At 38.9% G+C, this 19,412-nt stretch overlaps 1 protein-coding gene across 2 annotated transcripts in view; it reads right to left on the bottom strand.

The window, feature by feature from the left end:
- The window catches only part of IPO11 (importin 11), a 212,354-nt gene extending 203,147 nt beyond the window's left edge, over positions 1-9,207 (bottom strand). Inside the window, exon 1 of one of the 2 annotated variants that reach the window (XR_005010886.1) lies at positions 9,019-9,207. The gene's annotated coding sequence lies outside the window, so the exon portion shown is untranslated. The remainder of the gene's footprint in view (positions 1-9,018) is intronic. The other variant, XM_036767335.1, reaches the window with a different exon arrangement.
- Positions 9,208-19,412: the final 10,205 nt, after the last annotated feature.

Genomic DNA, 19,412 nt, shown 5'->3' with positions numbered 1-19,412 from the left:
CCTACCCAGCAAAACGGAGTATCATGTTCCAAGGCAAAATATGGACTTTCAATAAAATAGAGGACTTTCAAGCTTTCTCAGTGAAAAGACCAGAGCTGAATAGAAAATTTGACTTTCAAACACAAGAATCAAGAGAAGCATGAAAAGGTAATCAAGAAACGGAAATGGCAAGGGACTTACTAAAGTTGAACTATTTTGTTTATATTCCTACATGGAAAGATGATGTGTATGATTCATGAGACCTCAGTATTAGGGTAGTTGAAGGGAATATGCATATATATATGTATATGTTTATGTATATATATAAGTGAATGTGTATGTATGTATATATCTATGTGTATATGTATGTATGTGTATGTATGTATATATATATGTGTTTATATATATATATATATATACATATGTAAAAGAGAGAGAGAGCAGACACAGGATGAGTTGAAGATGAAGGGAAGATATCTAAAAGAAATAAAATGAAATTAAGGGATGAGAGAGCAACATACTGAGAGAGGGAGATAGGGAGAGATAGAATGGGGTGGATTATCTCGCATAAAGGTGGCAAGAGGAAGCAGTTCTGTGGGAGGAGGGAGAGGGCAGGTGAGGGGGGAATGAGTGAACCTTGCTCTCATCAGATTCGGCCTGAGGGGGAATACCATACATACTCAGTTGGGTATCTTACCCCACAGGAAAGAAGAGGGAGGAAGATAAAAAAAAAATAAAAGGGGGGGGGGATGATGGAGGGGAGGGCAGATGGGGATGGAGGTAATCAAAACAAACACTTTGGAAAGGGGACAGGGTCAAGGGAGAAAATTCAATAAAGCGGGATGGGTTGAAAAAGAGCAAAATGTAGTTAGCCTTTCACAACATGAGTATTGTGGAAGGGTTATACATAATGATACATGTGTGGCCTAGGGTGAATTGCTCGACTTCTTAGGGAGGGTGGGTGGGAAGGGAAGAGGGGAGAGAATTTGGAAGTCAAAGTTTTAAAATCAGATGTTCAAAAAAAAAGTTATTGCATGCAACTAAAAAATAAGATACACAGGCAATGGGGTGTAGAAATCTATCTTGCCCTACAAGAAAGGAAGGGAAAAGGGGATGAGAGGGGAGGGGGGTGATAGAGGGGAGGGCTGACTGGGGAACAGGGCAACCAGAATATAAGCCATCTTGGAGTGGGGGGGAGGGTAGAAATGGGGAGAAAATTTGTAATTCAAACTGTTGTGAAAATCAATGCTGAAAACCAAATATGTTAAATAAATAAATTTAAATTTAAAAAAATAAAAAAAATTGCTTAACATGATCAAGAGGAAATTGGTGTGGATGAAAAAGCCAGAGGGTCTTAGATCTACTGTGTTCACTCTGCCTTAAAAGGAATAAACAGAGGTAGTGAAGGGGAATAGTTTCCAAGTCCATAAAGTCAAAAGCAAAGCCAGGAAGAGAAATGAAGGCTGGTAGGCCTGGGCCTTGCCCCAAAGTGAAGGCTCTGGAAGAAAATTCACCAAAGGGTGAAAGGAGCCCTATGGCTGAGGCATATGAAAACAAGCTGATTTGAACTCAAGAAACAGTAGATGTGTTAGAGATAATCCACTTAACACTGGAGTGAGCCCTGGGGCAAAACTGAATAAGGCAGGGAGTAAGTATCTCCAATAGGCCTCAACCCCCAATAATCACCCAGGCTCCAGGCCTCCACAACCCCAGAGACCAAGAGACAAGATAATGGTAATGTTTTGTCACCACCTCTTTTCCACCTCCAAAATAAGATAATAAAAACAACATTACCACAGTCATAATACTGTGACAATCTAATGCCCTAAGGCTGCTTTCAGAATCCCAGTCACAATCACTAAATGACAGTACAGGCCATTTAGGTGGCACTGCCAAAGCTCCTTTCCCAGGCTACCACTATCTAATTCCCAAAATCCATTGTCTTGCTCCTCCCCAGTCCTATATCACAGTATTCTACTTTGCTTTAGGTAATTCTCAATCTACTGTTAAGAAATCTCCACTTCGGACCACTGCCCTCCCCCACAAATAACTGTATATATTTTATTTTTAATTTTCCTTATACATATTGCTTCTTCTCGTGAGCTCCAGACTCATATTGCCAACTACCTATGAGAAGTTTTGAACTGGAAGTCCTGCAGTCATCTTAAAAATCAACATGTCCAAAATAAAACGTAATCTTTCCCCCAAAAATGCACCCCTCTTCCAAACATCCCATTACTGTGGAGAATACCTTCTAGTCATCCTGGTTTGCGGCTTTGATGTAGACTGCAACTTCTCACTATAATTCATCCCACAATATCAATCAGTTGCCAAATTACTGTCATTTCTTCTTCTAAAACATTTCACACAGTCTCTATTCATAAAGCTACCATCCTAGCTCACTGAATTCATCCTCTCTCACGTGGATTACTGAAATAACCTTCTATTCCAACTGCCTACCTCAAATCTCTCTCCACTCATCCAATCCATCTTCCACAAAGCTCCCAAAGTGATTTTCCTACAGTATGAGACTGACCACCTCACCCTAGTTCTCAATAAACTCCAGTGGCTCCCTATTGATCTCTAGGTTCAAAAATAAACTCCCCCTTTGGCATTTAAAGCTCTCAAAAGCCAGACTCTTTACTCTTTCCAGTCTTTTTACACATTACTCCCCTCCACAAAGTCTACAGCCCAGTCATACTGATCTACTTACTGTGCTTCAGACAAGACACCATCTGAATGCCTTTGTACTGGTTATATAGAAGCTATTGCCTGGAAAGGCTCTCACTCCTTACCTCTCTACCTTGGAATCCCTGGCTTTCTCCAAGACCCAAGGGAGGAGTCATCATATTCAGGGAGCCATTCCCAGTTACCTAATGCCTTCCCCTCTAAAGTTCCTTTCCACCTATTGCACCTACTTTTGAATCATTTTGTTACTCAGTTGTTTTCAGTTATGTCCAACTCTTCTGAGACTCTATTTGGGATTTTCTTAGAAAAGATACTAGAGGGGTTTGCCATCTCCTTCTCCAGTTCATTCTGCAAATGAGGAACCTGAGGCAAACAGGGTTAAGTGACTTTCCCAGGGTCAGGAAGCTAGTGAAGTACGTGAGGCCAGATTTGAACTCATCTTCCTGACTCCAAATCAGGCACTCTATCTTCTGCACCACCTAGCTGACACTCTAGTTTCACGGCCATACCTATTTGTGTATGTTTGTTATCTCTGCAATAGGATGTAAATTTATCGAGGGCAGGGACCATTTTTGTTCTTCTTTTAATATCCCTAGTGACTGCAGAGGTATCAGGCTCCTTGTTTGTTGAATTCTGTCTGACACTTCATCACCTAGTGGAACATACTGTTCGTGGGGTTTTCTTGGAAAAGATACTGGAGTGGTTTGCCATTTTCTTCTTGGGTGGATTAAGGTAAACAAAGGTTAATGGACTTGCCCAGAGTCACACAGCTAATTAGGCATCAAAGGCCGAGTCTGAACTCAGCTCTTCCTGACTCCAGGCCCAGCACTCTATCCACTGAGCCATCTGGTAAGTGCTTAATAAATGTCTGCTTATTGCCTACGGAAGGGGAAGGGAATAAGCATTTATATGTTGACTATTATGTGTCAGGAACTGTACTAAAAGAGCTTTACAAATATTATCTCATTTGATTCTCACAAGAACCCTTCTAGTGAAGTACTATTATTCCCATTTTACAGTTGAAGAAACTGAGGCAAACAGGTTAAGTGCCTTGACTTGAGGCCAGATACGAATTCCAAGTTCAAATCTGTTAAGTTCCTTGAAAACATGGGCTGATTCATTTTAATCTTTGTATCCCCTATACCTAGCACAGTGCTTGGCACACAGTAGGTAGTTAAAAATGCTTGCTAAATTAAATTGTTTGCACACATTTTTTTTAAATTTTTAAATAATAATTTAAAAAACATTGAGAAGGAATAGAGGGAAGAACAAGTTTGCAGAAAACTTGATGAGAGAAACAGCTAAGCAAAATTGTCTCCCCCCAGACATTTAAGGATAAACCTGAAGGGAAAAATAACAAATGGAAAACAGAAAATCTACTATCAATATTGTTGTAAAAAATTATTTTCTTCAACAATTACAATGAGAACATCATATCTAAACTCAGATTAATAACAGCTAGTATTTATATGGTGCTTTAAGCTTTGCAACGCACTCTATGCATCATCTCATTTGATCCTCACAACAACTCCACAAGGTAGGTGCTATTATTATCACACTCAGAGGAGGTCAATGCTGAAGAAGACAATGTGGAGAGTGTTAATGGGATGGAATCTCACAGTATCTGTAAGAAGGCCTCCATTACTTTCCCCAAAAATGGACTGAGAAAATATCAATACTTATCGAGATGTCTACTTTCCCATAACTATACAATTCCTATGACAATAATCCATAGATGCACTGAGGTCACCCTTAATGAAGGCTTGAGAAAGGGACTAAGTGGGCTTTCACAAGCAATATTTATAAGGGTACCTAAATAGCTCAGTGGTTAGAGCCCTAGGCCTGGAGTCAGAAAGATCTGAGTTCAAATGCAGCTTCAAACAATTACTAGCTGTGTGACCCCTGGGCAAATCACTTAACTGCTGTCTGCCTCAGTTATAATCACAGTATCTACTTCCCAGAGTTGTAGTAAAGATCAAATGCACAGTGCCTGGCACATAGTAAGCACTACGTGTTAACTACTGTTACTGTTACTATTGTTATTATCATTACAACAGACCACAGGCTTTTCAATTACATGTGCAATTGTTTTAAGATATATAGAGGACACAAAATCTCACTATACTCAATCTATTGTTAAGAAATCTCCACATCAGACCACTGCCCTCCCCCACATATAACTGTATATATTTTATATTTAATTTTCCTTATACGTATTGTTTCTTCTTTAAAACATTTTGATTTGGCAAAGCAAAATGACAGCTTAAAGACTCTCCTCTAACAAGGTATCTCCCCATATAGGTCAAAATTATATGATCCTCTGTCATAATTGTTTGACTCTGTAATTACTGTATAATTACTAATATCAAGTAAGGCATAGAATAGGGTGTTTGTCATTTTCATGAAGGATGCCAAATACAAAATCAAAATGGATAAAATAGTCCTTACAGATGGTCTTCCACGGATGGTACTATACTGATTTACATCAAGCCTAAGAACACTGTAGATCCTCCTGAATGTAACTGTAATCACTGACGCCTCCAACAAAAGGTTCACACTAGAAAAACTAAAAAGATAAATAAAGACCTGTTATCCAAATTACTGTATAAAGGGCAATGACAAAGCACAGAGTTGATGTCTTGGTCAAACACAGCACATGGACAATGAGCTGGGCCCAAAAGTGAACAAGAGGAGGAAGAATGAACTAAATTGTTTTTGGGAAAATGTTCAGTGCTTTAATGATCCTAAGCTTCTCCCTGAAACCAAAGCCTATCTTTGAATACCACTATTCTTCTGGTAAGGCTGTATAAGCAAAGCATTATGGAATGTCATACTCTCCAAAAAACTAAAGTTGAGGCTTACCCAAGAACAATGGAGAGGTGAATGGTGGGCATGGGATGGCTGTAAGAGGTTACCAACCAAAACTGCACAGGATAAACGGTGTATAGAATATCACCAGAAAAAAATGATTAGAAAAGGTGAGCTGGTTATGTGACAAGAAGGGATAATTAAGGATTTATCACCCATGTGTTCTAGTGCTATTCATACAAAGAGAACTCATTCCACTCTCCATCTACAGCTCAGCTTGGTTTCAACTACAAGAAACAAGATGCCCCTCCCAAGATAAGTTGATTACTTCTAATCTTATCATCATACTGCTAACCCTATCTGGGATATTGAGCCACCTTCTCACCTCCCTACAACCAGAGGAAAAACCCCAACATGCTGTATAAATCCATATGAAAAATTTATAAAAGAACACAGACCAGAATCACAAAAAATGAGAGGGCATGGATGGATTGCAATCTGCATCACTGAGGAGAGTACTCATAATGAAGAGATCATCACAGATCTGTTAAGGTATCAAAGGACTTTTTAAAAGCTTACAACTTGTTATTATAACTTGATCTCCATAAGGTGGACAGAACTATCCAACAAACATCTATTAAATCCATACTATGAATGTTGTGATAGGTACTGGCCATAGAAAGACAAAATGAAAAAAATAGTTCCTTCACTCAAGGAACTTGCAATTTACTGGAGGGGGGAATATATGGAAACAAACACAAATAAGATAATTACAGAAGCAGGAATGAAAAAAATCATACAGGTGCCCTAATCCAACTCCCTCATTTTATTTATATATGTGTGCACATATATATGTATATTATATATTGTATGCATGTATATATACATACGTATACACATATATACATACATATGTGTGTATGATAGATAGATATAAAACAGATATACCAAAGAGGCTGAGGGCCTTGCCCAGGGTCCTGACCTTCTAACTCCAGATTCAGCACACTCCCCACTGTCCCATGCTCTCTTCTAGAAATAGCAGAGGACAAGCTGAGGGGGGGGCTAAGCGAGAACTATGTAACTATGTTCCCATCTCAGCTTGGCCACTTAAGTCACATGGTTATGGGCCTGTTTCTTCAGTTGTAAAATGGAGACAATACTTACCCCACCTTCCTCCAAGGAGTACCCAAGACAAGTATTTTATAAGCCAAACGGTATGGCTGCTATAAAATGTGAATGATCATTAGGCAAGTGAAGATGGATTCCATGATCCCTAAAAGGTACCTTCCAGCTAACATCTAGTGTTCTATGCTTCTGCACAACAAACTTGCTCCTTTCAGCATCTCCTACAACATCCCATTGAGAGAGGGAAACAAAGGCACACACACACAAACACACTCTCTCTCTCACTCTCTACTTCCTTCCTTCCTTTTGGTTCAAAAGAAACATTAACAATGGAGGGGATCAGGAAATGCTTGGTAAATGGTAAAAAGCTGTACCTGGAAAGAAGCTAGATGTTCTAAAAGACAGAACTGAGAGAGTGCATTTATTGGAATGCTAAGATCAGGGAAGAGCAAACAGGCCAGAAAGACTGAGTCAGAGTGGACAATGGGGAAAAATGTTTGCAATGAGCTTGTAAAGGTTGGCTAGGACCAGACTGGTTATCATTTTAAATGACAAGTTTATATCTTATTCCAGGGGCAATAGGAAGGCCCTCAAAGTTTTTAAGCAGGAGAATAATAGAGTCATTCTCTTGCTTTAGTTGGATTAAGGATCAGTAATGTAATGGTGTCTTTAGCAAATCATTAAAAACTTTCCCCTTCAATTTTTGTATTAGATGTCAAAGAAGCCAAATAAAAAAACTATGGTAGTCAAGACTTCCCATTTAACTACCTATGTTATTTATTACTCAGTCCTGTCTGACTCTTCAGGACCCCTTTGGAACTTCCTTACAATTTCTTTCTCCAGATCATTTTACAAATGAAGAAACTGAGGCAAACAGGATTAAGTGAGTTGCTACGGCTGTACGTGAACTCAAGAAGATGAGTCTATCCTCTTCCCCGTCTAGCTTTCCTTAACTACTATATCAAGGTCATATGTTTTCAGATTACTGCTCCAAATAAAATTCTTCATCTACTAGGAATTTATTTTCCCCAAATAACCCACAGAATTTCAAATCATGTCAACAATGTATAGCAAAAGGGGGAACTGATCACAATTTCAGAGAAAACCTCCCTAAATCTCACAGTTGCTTCATTTTCAACTGAACTATGGTAGACAATCCTCCCTACCTCTTCCTATTGGCTTTTTCTATCATGTTTTTCTGGCTAACAATAATACAATATTTACTACCAATTCATCATTTCTCTATTTACCCTCGTACCTAAAAACTGAGCATTCAGAAGAACTGTGTAGTACTGAGCTCCTTAACTGGAATGGAAAGCTAAAACACATAAAGCATTAACAAGCTTTTCCACTCTTCCTCTCTTTACTCCATTTTCCTCCTGCTTAAAGCCCCCTTCCATTGTGCCCATTCTATGAAGTTTTAAAAGAAAAAGCCTAGAGTATATTTATTTATAAATTACAGGTTCTTCTGATACACACAATCCCTGTGCTATAGAAATAATTATAGATCCTAGCTTCAGAGACCCTTTACACCAAAAAACTCACAACACTACCAAGAACCTGCCTAATAACTAAGCCAAGTTCTCTAACTTATTATTTATGCTAGCAATCTACTGCAGACAATTAGAGGTCTGTTCCAGTTGTGCATCTATTGACCTTTAGATCCTGTGAACTGAGATGATCATAACACCAGAGGCCTCCTTTTCCATTCTATTTAGGGACAAGTCATTCCAAAATTTCATATGCAAGCCAGGGCAAGAGAATCAATACCCGGAAACCTGCACATGTCTACCAGTCTAACCAGTTCCACTCAAGATAAGGGGTCAAATAACCTTTTATTTCCTAAAAATCATAGTAAAAAAAGCATGGCATTAATTAATTTGAAGATCAAAAAAAAATACTATCTCACTAATGCACCATCCCGAAGGTGAATTGCAAGAGACTACGGAGATTATTATTATTTTTTTTTTTTTTTGCTGAATCACAAAGTCCCCCAAGAGCAAATGGTCCATGGATCTATCTCTAGGCCGTGGCACCAACAAGGCCCACACCTCGGCGTGATATCCTCGCCTCCCAGCCTTCTAATTCACCGCACTTGGTTACTGGGGTAAGCTGCATTAACAGGGTGTGCGGCTCCCCGGCGGGCTCTACCTGCGACCCACAGACGCTCCATCACCTCCTCTCCAAACTTGCACCAACTGTCTTCGAAGGGACCCGGTCATCCTGGATAGGGCCTGCCCCGGCTGGATGCCCGCCCCCAGCAGCGGACCCCGCTGCCCTGGTGCCTCCAGGGCTTTCCTCTACGAGGGGCTTCCCCTCACCCCCGGCCTGGCCCGGCTGCCCTAGCACGCCCAGCGCCCCACGGCGCGCCCGGCCGGGGGCTAAGGCGGGCCTGCAAAATGTCCACTAGCCGCTCACCGTTAGGCTCGGCTCAGTCCCGCCCTGCCTGGCCCGGCTCGCCCGCTCCCTCCACGCCGCGCCGCGAGATGTCAGTTGGACTCGTGCACTGCACAGCCTTCCACGCGCCGAAGTCCCCGCAGCCTTCTTCGGAGGCCGAAAGCTGCTTCTAGGAGCGCGCCATATTCTGTGACGTCACCTTAAATGCCCCGCCTGCTCCCTACCCCACCACACACACACCCCGGCGCATAAATTTTGCGTCATAGGATCCCGGCGTGCGAGGGGCGGAGAAAGCCGGGAAAGGGAGAGGAACCCAGCCAATCGTGGGGCCACGGCACGTGCGCGGATCGAAGACGCTTCACTTTTTTTTCCTTGTCTAGAAATCCTGGGCGGAAAGTCTGCCGAGGGCGGTGGGGTGAAATGGGGGAATGGAGGGAGGATCTACGCTGGAACGTGTTACCATTGGCAACCAGTAACAAAGTAGTGGTTCAGGTGTTGCGCGAAAGGGAAGGCTGCCATCTCCTGGTAAGGAGAGGATTGCAGGCAAAGCTTCCTTTTTTCTAGAAGGGCAGAAACATTTTATCCTTAGGTCTCCAGCGGTGGAGGAGAAACTTTGAGCTTCATTTGGATTAGGCAATCACCAGTTTTGGGAGGGATAGACTTGCAGAGCGGCAATGGCAAAGAAACTGAGGGTCCCGGGACTACGGCAGACCTGGACAGCAGCCAGAAGGGTCAAGCCTAGGCTGTTGGGGGCGGCGTGGAGAGGGGCAAGGTTTGGGAGGAAGAGAATCCTTGTTGGAATCCTTGGCTCTGCTGCTCCTTAACTACGTATGTGACCTTGAACGAGTCTTTCGGTTCCTCTCTCTGGGGTTCAGTAGCTGTCTATACAAAGAGGTTTTTGGACAAAGCGATCTTAAGGTCCATTCTAGCTTCGATCATGTGTCCTTGTATATTTATGTGAACATGCTCTCCCTCAATAAAATGCAAGCCTCTTCACAGCTGAAACTGTTGGATTTTTCTCTCATCTCCAGCACCTACCATAGGTGCCTGTACATAGTAGGTTCTTAATAAATACTTTTGATTAACTGATCTGCCAAGAACTTTACTGCAAAATGGTTGTGTGTGTGTGTGTGTGTGTGTGTGTGTGTGTGTGTTCCTGTTCATATGGAAAGATTTCTTTGCTTACCTCAGAAATCCTGTAGTGGAATGAGTTCTGGACTGGTATTAGGAACCCAGGGAAACAGTTAACTGCAACGTTGTCACTACCTCCCTTTGACCTTAGGCAAGTCTCTAGATTTATTTGGACTCAGTTTCCTTGTCTGTAAAAGGAGGGATCATAGGATTTCAAGCAAGAAAAAACTTTCTGAGATCATCTGGTCCAATCCTTCATTCTACAGGTGAGGAGTCAGACACAAAAGTAAAGTGACTTATTCAGCACATGCCCTGCAGCTATTGTCCCAATTCACACACACAAAATTGAATATGACTACTCCTCCCCTCGAAGTCTAAAGGGAGTGGGTTTTTTAGTGTTATAGTTCACCGGTCCCTGCTAGTGTGCTTCCTGCCATGATTATCAGTTGATATTCATTCGTCAGCCAGACTTAACTAACTTTTGGAAAGGACATCTTAGTACAGCGATATAGTTGGTACAAAAATTTCTCCACATACTCTCCCACCAGTATATAGAGAGTACATGGGAAAGTGGATGAAAAATGTATTTTACAGCACCTGGCATTCCTTTTGCTGGAATCCTCAAGATGTTATTCTTAGATGAGTGGTTCTTCTGCTAGACTCTGTGGATCATTGAATCTTCCTTCAAACTGTTCTTGGTTTCCAATGCAGACATTGCAATGAGTCACAGGTGTTCTGGGGATGGTGCTAGGATATCTGATGAAAAATCCAAATCCTCCAGTCCTCAGAAATTCATGAATTTCTTTTCTGGCCAAGGGGAGGAGTTGTGGGGAAACTGAGGCTGAGGCCTGAAATTCTTCTCCTTTTCACAAATGATTTTTTCTTGGGTGTTTAGCTGGAACGCACTCTCATCACTTCGAGGCACACCAGAGGTCATGGCACAGTTAGCCAATTTGAACAGTCTTCCTGTTTCACCTAAGGAGATGGTGTCTTGTTCGCACCTAGTGCACAATTGCATGTTTTCTTAAACGATAATTATGGCATGGAATCTTTTCCCCTACATTAAGTTGAATGGGGAAACTTGACTGACGTAGTCAATTAACCCTTACTCTATTACTTAGATGGAATGGAAAAGCATTTATTAAATATGTAATATGTGCCAAGCACTGTACTGAGGGCTGAGAATACAAATAGAAAAGCAATAGATTGAAAGGCCTACTAGTCTTCCTCTTACACTGTTGGGAAAAGACTATCCAGGTGGCATGTGGGTGAGCAGGTTCTGAGGGAAAGAATAATAGAATGAAAAAGTATTTATTAAGCATTTATTATGTGCTAAGCACTGCGATAGGGATACAAATAAAAAAGAAAAAGTCTCTGCTCGCAAGAAACTCACATTCTAATGAGAGAAGACAACATATACAGGAGCTTCCAGCTGCAAGTCATATGGAGAGACTTACTGGTGCTTATGAAACAGCAGGGGCAGCTAGGTAAAGCGGTGGATAGAGTGCCAGGCCTGGAGTCAGAAAGACCTCTCTTCCTGAGTTCAAATCTGGCCTCAGACCCTGGGCAAGTCACTTAACCCTATTTGCCTCAGTTTCCTCATCTGGAAAAAGAGTTGGAGAAGGAAATAGCAAACCACTTCCAAACGGGATCACAAAAAGTGAGACATGACTGAAAAATGACCTAATAAGGATACGGCAGGCAAACAGATGATAACGCATTTTTAGTGTCCTTTCCATTGATAATACCATGCCCATTTCTAATGTTGAGCCGTTTGATAGTTCCAAGGACTTTGGTGGTAAGAACTTTCTTCTGTAGGTCTTCAGTAGTTGTGGCTGCTGAGGAGGTAGGGGCTGCAGTACCTTCAGGATCATTGGTCAGGTTGCATCTCAGTAAGTTTCGCTTCCCCAGTAAATGGCTATGGGATCTGGGGTGGAAGCAGAACCTCTGGTTCATGAATTACTGGAACACTGGGTCTGAGAGGAGGTGATGGTCACCTTGGTAGTGGTGATTTGACCCACTAACCTCATGCTGCTTCCTTTCTCTCAAGATTTCTTACTGCTCCAGCATGGCTGGCTTGCCTATCTTGGTGGTAGTTGGTCTGTAGCTGCTACTGAGGATAATGAATTCCATAAGGGTTGTCCTCCCTTGATAATTATAGGAGTAAGGCAGCTGGAAGCAGAGCTGATGAGATGAAAAGCATTACTTTTCCCAGGATTCTTAGATCTGGGATCCTGTGCTAACTCCACTTTGGACTAAGGGGTGGTAGTGACTGAGGTGGTGTCAGTTGTTTGGCCAGCCTGGTACATGCCACCCCTTGTATCTCAAAAGGCCTTGATGCTCCAGGGGATAAAGGAGGGAGTTGGAAAGGACCTTAGAAGTCAACTAATTCAATCTTATTTCATTTTTTCTAATGTTTTATTAAAAGATTAACATTGAATGTTAATATACTCAACTAAGTTTGTTTAGTAACTATTAGCATTTAAATTAGCTAATTTAAAGGCATAACATTTAAATATTTTTCAGTCACTCTCTAAATCATTTTCAAGATTCTTTGTCCGTTCATATTCATCCTCTTTTCCTTTTATATATTGAGTATGAAGTGATATATTTTTCTGGTTCTCTTCTTTTCATTTTATATATATATATATATATATATATATATATATATATATATATATATTTTCCAAATTTGTTTTTATAACTCATATCTGTGGGTCTTAATTGCATTATAACATTCCATTATATTTATGTACCATTGTTGGGAGTCAGCACAATTTAGTGGAAAGATTGCTGAATTTGTAGTTGTGTAATTGAATGCCCCCATGGCCACTTATTACCTATGATAATGGGACTGCCAAGAATGGAATTATTTGGTCAGAACTTTCAGAACTTATGGTTACCCATGACTAATATGGAAATATGTTTAATATGATTGCTATATCAGATTACTTGTCTTCTTGAAGAAGGGGAAAGGGAGGGAAAGAAAAAAAATGGAACTTACCACCTTATAAAAGTGAATGTTGAAAATATCTTTACATGTAATTGGAAAAAATAAAATCCTATTAAGTGGGGAAAAAATAAAGTATTATTACCTTTGTAATTTTGCTGCCTGATTGCTCTCCAAAAAAAAAAATTCTTTACAGAACTTTTACAGAAAAAAGTTTACAATTCCATTGTTCCTCCATAATCTCACCAGAATTGTTTCTTTGCTTTTAATTTTATTTTTTGTCCATTTGATAGGTGTGAGTTAGTCCCTCAAATAGTTCTTAATTTGCAATTCCTTGATATTAGTTGTTTAGTCACTCCAGTTGAGTCAGACCTTTTATGACCCTGTTTGGGGTTTTCTTAGCAAAGATACTGGATGGTTTGCTATTTCCTTCTCCAACTCATTTTACAGATGAGGAAACTAAGGCAAAAGGTGTTAAGTGATTTGTCCTGGGTCACACAGCTAATAAGCATCTAAGGTCAGATTGTGTTTTTGACTGAAAGCTCTATCCTCTTACACAACTTAGCTGCCCTTAGTATCAGAAAGGTTAAGTATTTCTCAAATGATCATTACAATTAATGTTGCCGTTTCTGAAAAACTGTACATATCTTAGACCATTTATGTATGGATAAATATCTGTTGGAGACTGGGTATTACTAGCATGACCTTTTAACAGTTCCTTATATTTTTAAAATAGAGGGGGATTTATAGTATTTTTCATAATCTATAATTTTTATTTGTCTTGTAATTATATTGGTTTCTGTTATACAGAAAAATTTTTTTTCATTTAGTCAAGGACACCTTTCTCGTCCCAGACTATTAAGCAGGAATAACTCAGTTTAATTTGGGACTTCCTCTCAAAGGTCAACAAGATAAAAAGGATAGGAATGTTTTATAGAGAAAGAAAGTTTTTGAATGTGGAAAGATTACCATGTTTTACAGTGGTGGAAGAGAACACATAAACTATAACTAGGAAGCCTACCTCTTTTTCACTTTTTGTGTCTCATCACCAATCTGCCCCTGCAATTCATATACATAGGTTTACGGTCACTTGTTTAATAATTACAACCACAACAACAATATTTGTTTTATATCACATTATATCTATTACTATTATCTCATTCTCGTGCTGCTTTTGTCTTTGACAAGTCTCATCTTTGTTTTCATCTTGTGGCTGAGGTAGAAATGTCTCTGGAACAAATAGCTATCCTGATACTTTTCTTTTATATTTAATGTTCTACAGACTATCGAACATTTAGGCCCACCTACTAGTAGATATACCTGCCTCAAGTCTCTTCCCATTCCAACCCAATCCATCTTCCATTCAGCCACTATAGTGATTTTCCTATCTATATGTCATATCTTCCTACTAGACTAGATTTCATGAGCCAAGACAGTCTTCGCTATACCTGATGACTCAGGCAAAATGGGGATTTTAGAATGTGTATTTAATGGCAATCAATTTAATTTGTTTCTTAGTTTGAGCCCAGCAAATTATTTCTATGAAAGAAAGCATAGAACCATAGTTTTAAAGCTGAAATGAAGGATCAACATCTTCATCTTATAAGGGAATTAAAGCTCAGAGAGAGGTGACAAGTGCAAGGGCACACAGTGAGGTAGGAATAGAATCCCGATCTTCGGTCTCTGCCATGTGCTCATCCCACGACACGATGCTACATCTTTATCATGGTGGCCTGTTTTGCTGTGGACAGTAGCTTTTCTGTTTATGTCATCCTGTATCCATGTTGATGAGATCGCAAGTCTATTGAAAAACTGTTTAATGTGCTGATAATTCTGTAATAGCAAAAACCTCTATATAATTTTGCCCGGTAAACAACGTCCAGCTTGATAACATTAAATAATTAGTGCAACATCTTACACCTTACAAAGCAGTTTCATATATATTAACAAATTGATCATTTCTCCCAGCACCATTTGATGTCATTCCCACTGTATAGATGAGGAAACAGAGGCTTGATTTTTTAGTTGCCTAAGGTCAGACAACCAGTAATTTGGTAACTCTGTGATTCTCTAGTGGAGCCCAGGTCTTTTGACTCTATCTGGTGCCTTTTCCCTCAGTATTCCAATTAAAGATATCAGAAAAATAGTTTCTGAGGATCAAATGAGGAGTCTGGGGCAAAATAAGTCAGTTATGGTGTTAGGAATAGATCTTTGGATTTTTTTTCACTCATCCTTGGTTATCATCTACCAATGCTTTGCACAGTTCCTAGCATATTGATTGATTTGCTATATGAATTCTTTGTTAGTGATTTTTTTTTCCTCCTGAGGTTTGCTTCAGTCTGCAAAGGTTTTGGATCCATCAGAACATTAACTAGTTTTGATCCCAACATGTTCATTGAATATGTCCCTATCCTATAAATAAAAATTTATATTCTGCATGAAGATTAAATAGCTTTATTTAACCCTTGATTATTCATTGTTGTTGTTCATCCTTTGTACTCAAAGACGACCAATAACATAATATGGGAATCGAGGTACAATGTGTTCAACTGTGGCCGATCAGTCCAATAGGAACTTGGAAGGTTCTACCACAGGTTGGGCACAGAAAGTCTGTCTGAACATTTGAAATGAAGGTGTCTCTAGATTTTCACATCATGTTTCTTTGGTGCTGCTGCAACTGCTTTGCTCGTAGAACACAGTTCCTTTTTTGATGAGAGCACTTCATGCTGGGCGGTTCTGCGCCAGCGTTTCCCATGTCTCACTATCGAAATGAAAGTTCTTCAGAGAAACCTTGAGCGTGTCCTCGTATTGCTTCTTCTCACCTCCGTGTGAGGACTTGTCTTGTGTGGATTCTCTATAAAATAATCTTTTAGGTAAGTGTGCGGTTGGCATTTGGGCTATTTGGCCAGCCCATCAGAGTTGTTCTCTCTGCAGTAGAGTTTGAATTGGCAGTTCAGCTTGAGAGAGGACCTCAGTGTCTGATACTTTATCTTGCCAAGTGATCTTCAGAATCTTCCTAAGGCAGTTCAAATGGAAGTAGTTCAATTTTCTGGCATGACGCTGATATACTGTCCAGGTTTGACAAACAATAATGAAGTCAGTTTGATATGTAGCCTAATATCTCTTGTCTCCCACACTCTCTTTCAGAGCTTTCCAAATGCTGAGCTAGCTCAGGCAATGCGTGAGTCCATCATCTATGTGAATATCCCTGGAAAGTATGTGAGTAAGTGAACTTATCCACAGCATTCAAAATTTCCTTGTTGTAATTAATGGTTCCACATATGGATGGTATGGTACTGGCTGGTGAAGAACCTCTGTTTTCTTGGTGTTGAGTTAGAGATTATTCCTAGGAGATTTTCCATTTGGTCTATAAAAACTACCAAACTTTTCAGTGTTTGCTAACATTTAGAATCAAAATTTACTTCATTTATATTTGCCACAACTTATCAAATCCTTTTATTTCACATCTGCCTTCTAGTTATGAATATACTGGGAAAGGATCAAGCAACACAAGTCCTGGAGAGGAAAAGAAGAAAATGGAGAGGAAAAGAAGGAAAGGGTTGGATTTCCAAATGAGATAATAAACACTTGAATAACTTATAAATGGCTGTATTTGTAAAGTTTTTTATGTTATTTTAGCACATAAATTTCACCTGATGGCAGTTTTATGAATTTCTTTATAAACAGGTAGTTTTCTGTGGAATATGTCAAATTTTCATATAAAATTCAATAAATACTTCATTTTATATTGCTCTGTTGTCTTTTTGCTTGTGAATTATGAATTCAGGGAAGAATACACATATTGTTCTGCAGTAAATTATAAACTATCACCATAAAATACTGTTTGTAATAATTAGTATTAATTTTTTTACCAGTCCAATTTAATTTCTCTATTTTTCTGGTAACATCAAAGCTATGTAACAGAAATGAAAAACCTTCAGGGATGGTATGAAATTTTTTTGGTATTTAAGCTAGTATTTCATTTAACATTTATATAGAAAGCATTCTTATAGATTGTCACTATGTTTAGACTAGAATGTTTAATTATTTTAATCAAAACCAGCAGCTTGATTGTAATTGTGCTTTCAATTTTATTTTTTTTAATCTTTCAATTGAGTTACATTCTCATTCTGAATAATTTAATATTTCCATGGTAATTAATATACCATGAAATATGAATACATGAGAATGAGAATTTTATCCATGTTATTTGATAAATCTAGCATAAATTAAGTCTTAGCATAGGCATCTGTTATATAACCACCTGTTCATAAAAACATTTTACTATTTTTAAATCCAGTCACAACTAGCATGCTTTTTGTAGAATGCTTTGTAATACAGTGGAAGGAGATCTAGATTTGGAGTCAGAGGCCCTGCATGTAAATACTGACTCTGCTACTAATTGCCTATGCGACATGTCCCTTCAAAGCTCTCGGTCTTGGTTTCTTCATCAGTAAAATTTTGGACAAGATAACCATAAGGTCCTTTCCAGCTCTAAATCTATGATATGAATTTAAATAATTCTTCTACTAAGGTAAATAGCACTTTACCTTTCTAATTTATGATTCAATCACTAGAGAGAATATAAGAATGAACTATGGTAACTCTCTAATGCATATATAAAAAAAGAATGTATTATTCTACAATTAAGAAAGAAGGGAAGAAACAGATCATAAAATTGTTACTTTTTTTTACAATGATTAAGCTACAGAAACATCTTAAAATGTAATAAATAACTTCAAACGGTTTAAAAAATACATTGTAATAAATTTCAAATCTTTATGTCACAAACAACATTTTTGTCTGCCTAATGTGTATATATAGTTTAACCCTGCCAAGAAGAAACTAACAGTAAAGTTGGGGAGTGAGTCCACATAAATACAAAAATGAAAGAATTCTTGTAAGACTGTTAATTCATGACAGAAGAGAATGCTTGCTGCTATTCTACTCCCAAACACAGGGATCACACTTTTGTTCCAATACCTTTAATCCTCACAAGCCTGTGAAACAGGTAGTACAGACATTATCATACCTATTTTACTTATAAGGAAGCTGTTTCAGAGGAACTGTGTTTTTACCCAAGTTCACAGAGCTATTAAGTGGTATTGCCTCAACAAAATCTCAGAATTATTTTCTTTTGATTAAGTCAGTATATTACCTTTCTTCCATTGAACCCTTCCAGTAACAAAGAAAACCAGTTAAAAAAAAAAACCAACAAAAATGCTCAAGGCAACATTCTACCTTCTGATTCCTCTACTTTTCTACCAGAAAGAAGGTGACTTATTTTATTATCTGTTCTCCTAGGCTGATTGGTTATTAAAGTTAATCAGGTTTATGACCTTTCTGTATTGTTTTATTTTATTATACCCAGGGTGTATGTGTATTGTTCTCTTGGTTTTGTTTTCTTCACTCTATATGAACCAGTTAAGCTCTCACTTTCCCCCCTGAATTCCTCATAGTCACAATATTTTGCAACTAAATATTATATTCCTGTACCGCGGTTTGTTCAGATATTACTCAATGAACACCTACTCTAGTTCCATTTTTTTTTCATAGATGCCGAGTCTTCTGACTCCATGGTTGGGGGGAAAGCATGAGGTGAAGGAGGGAAAATGTATTTATATAGCACCTGTTATGTGCCAGGCACTTTGCTAAATGCTTTTTACAAATATTACTTGATCTCACAACAACCCTTATTATTCACATTTTATAGTTGAGGAAACCAAAACAAGCAGAAGTTAAGTGACTTGCGCAGTCACAGAGTTAGTAATTGCTGCATTTGAACTCAGGTCTTCCTGAGACCCAGAGCTCTAACCATTGCACCACCTAGCAGTACCTTGTGCTCCAGTAGTTTTCTTTCCAGCCTAACACCTTGCCCTTATCTCTACAAAGTTTCCAAGTTTTCCAATTCACAGTGATTTGGGGGAGGGGATTGTTACTGCAAAACTAATAACCCCACCCTCTTTTTTTGAAGTCTTGGGAATATTTATGCAGTTTGGTGTGCCCATGTATAAGAGATCCCAGAACACACCAAGAAGCAGTTGAAATGGAGAGAAATCTTTTTCACAAGCTCTTAATGAGCTTGGGATCCAAATGGGACAACAATCAACTCTCTTAAACCTCCTCCCCTTTCTTTAATTACAAAAAATTTATTCTAGTTTTAACAAACATCAAACAAAACGAACATTTCCACATACATTGTAGAACACGAGAGGATTTTACATGAAACTGAAAAATCTCTATTATGTAGAGCTTGCTTTTAAAAAAAAGATATTATAAATTCGTGTAATCCTCAAAGCTGTCTTGATTGTGATTCCTTCTGATCTTCCATGTG

The sequence above is a fragment of the Trichosurus vulpecula genome, chromosome 1, assembly GCF_011100635.1.
Source record: "Trichosurus vulpecula isolate mTriVul1 chromosome 1, mTriVul1.pri, whole genome shotgun sequence".
NCBI lineage: Eukaryota > Metazoa > Chordata > Mammalia > Diprotodontia > Phalangeridae > Trichosurus > Trichosurus vulpecula.
The sequence above is the reverse complement of the archived record's forward strand: the minus strand, read 5'-3'. Positions and strand labels throughout refer to the sequence as shown.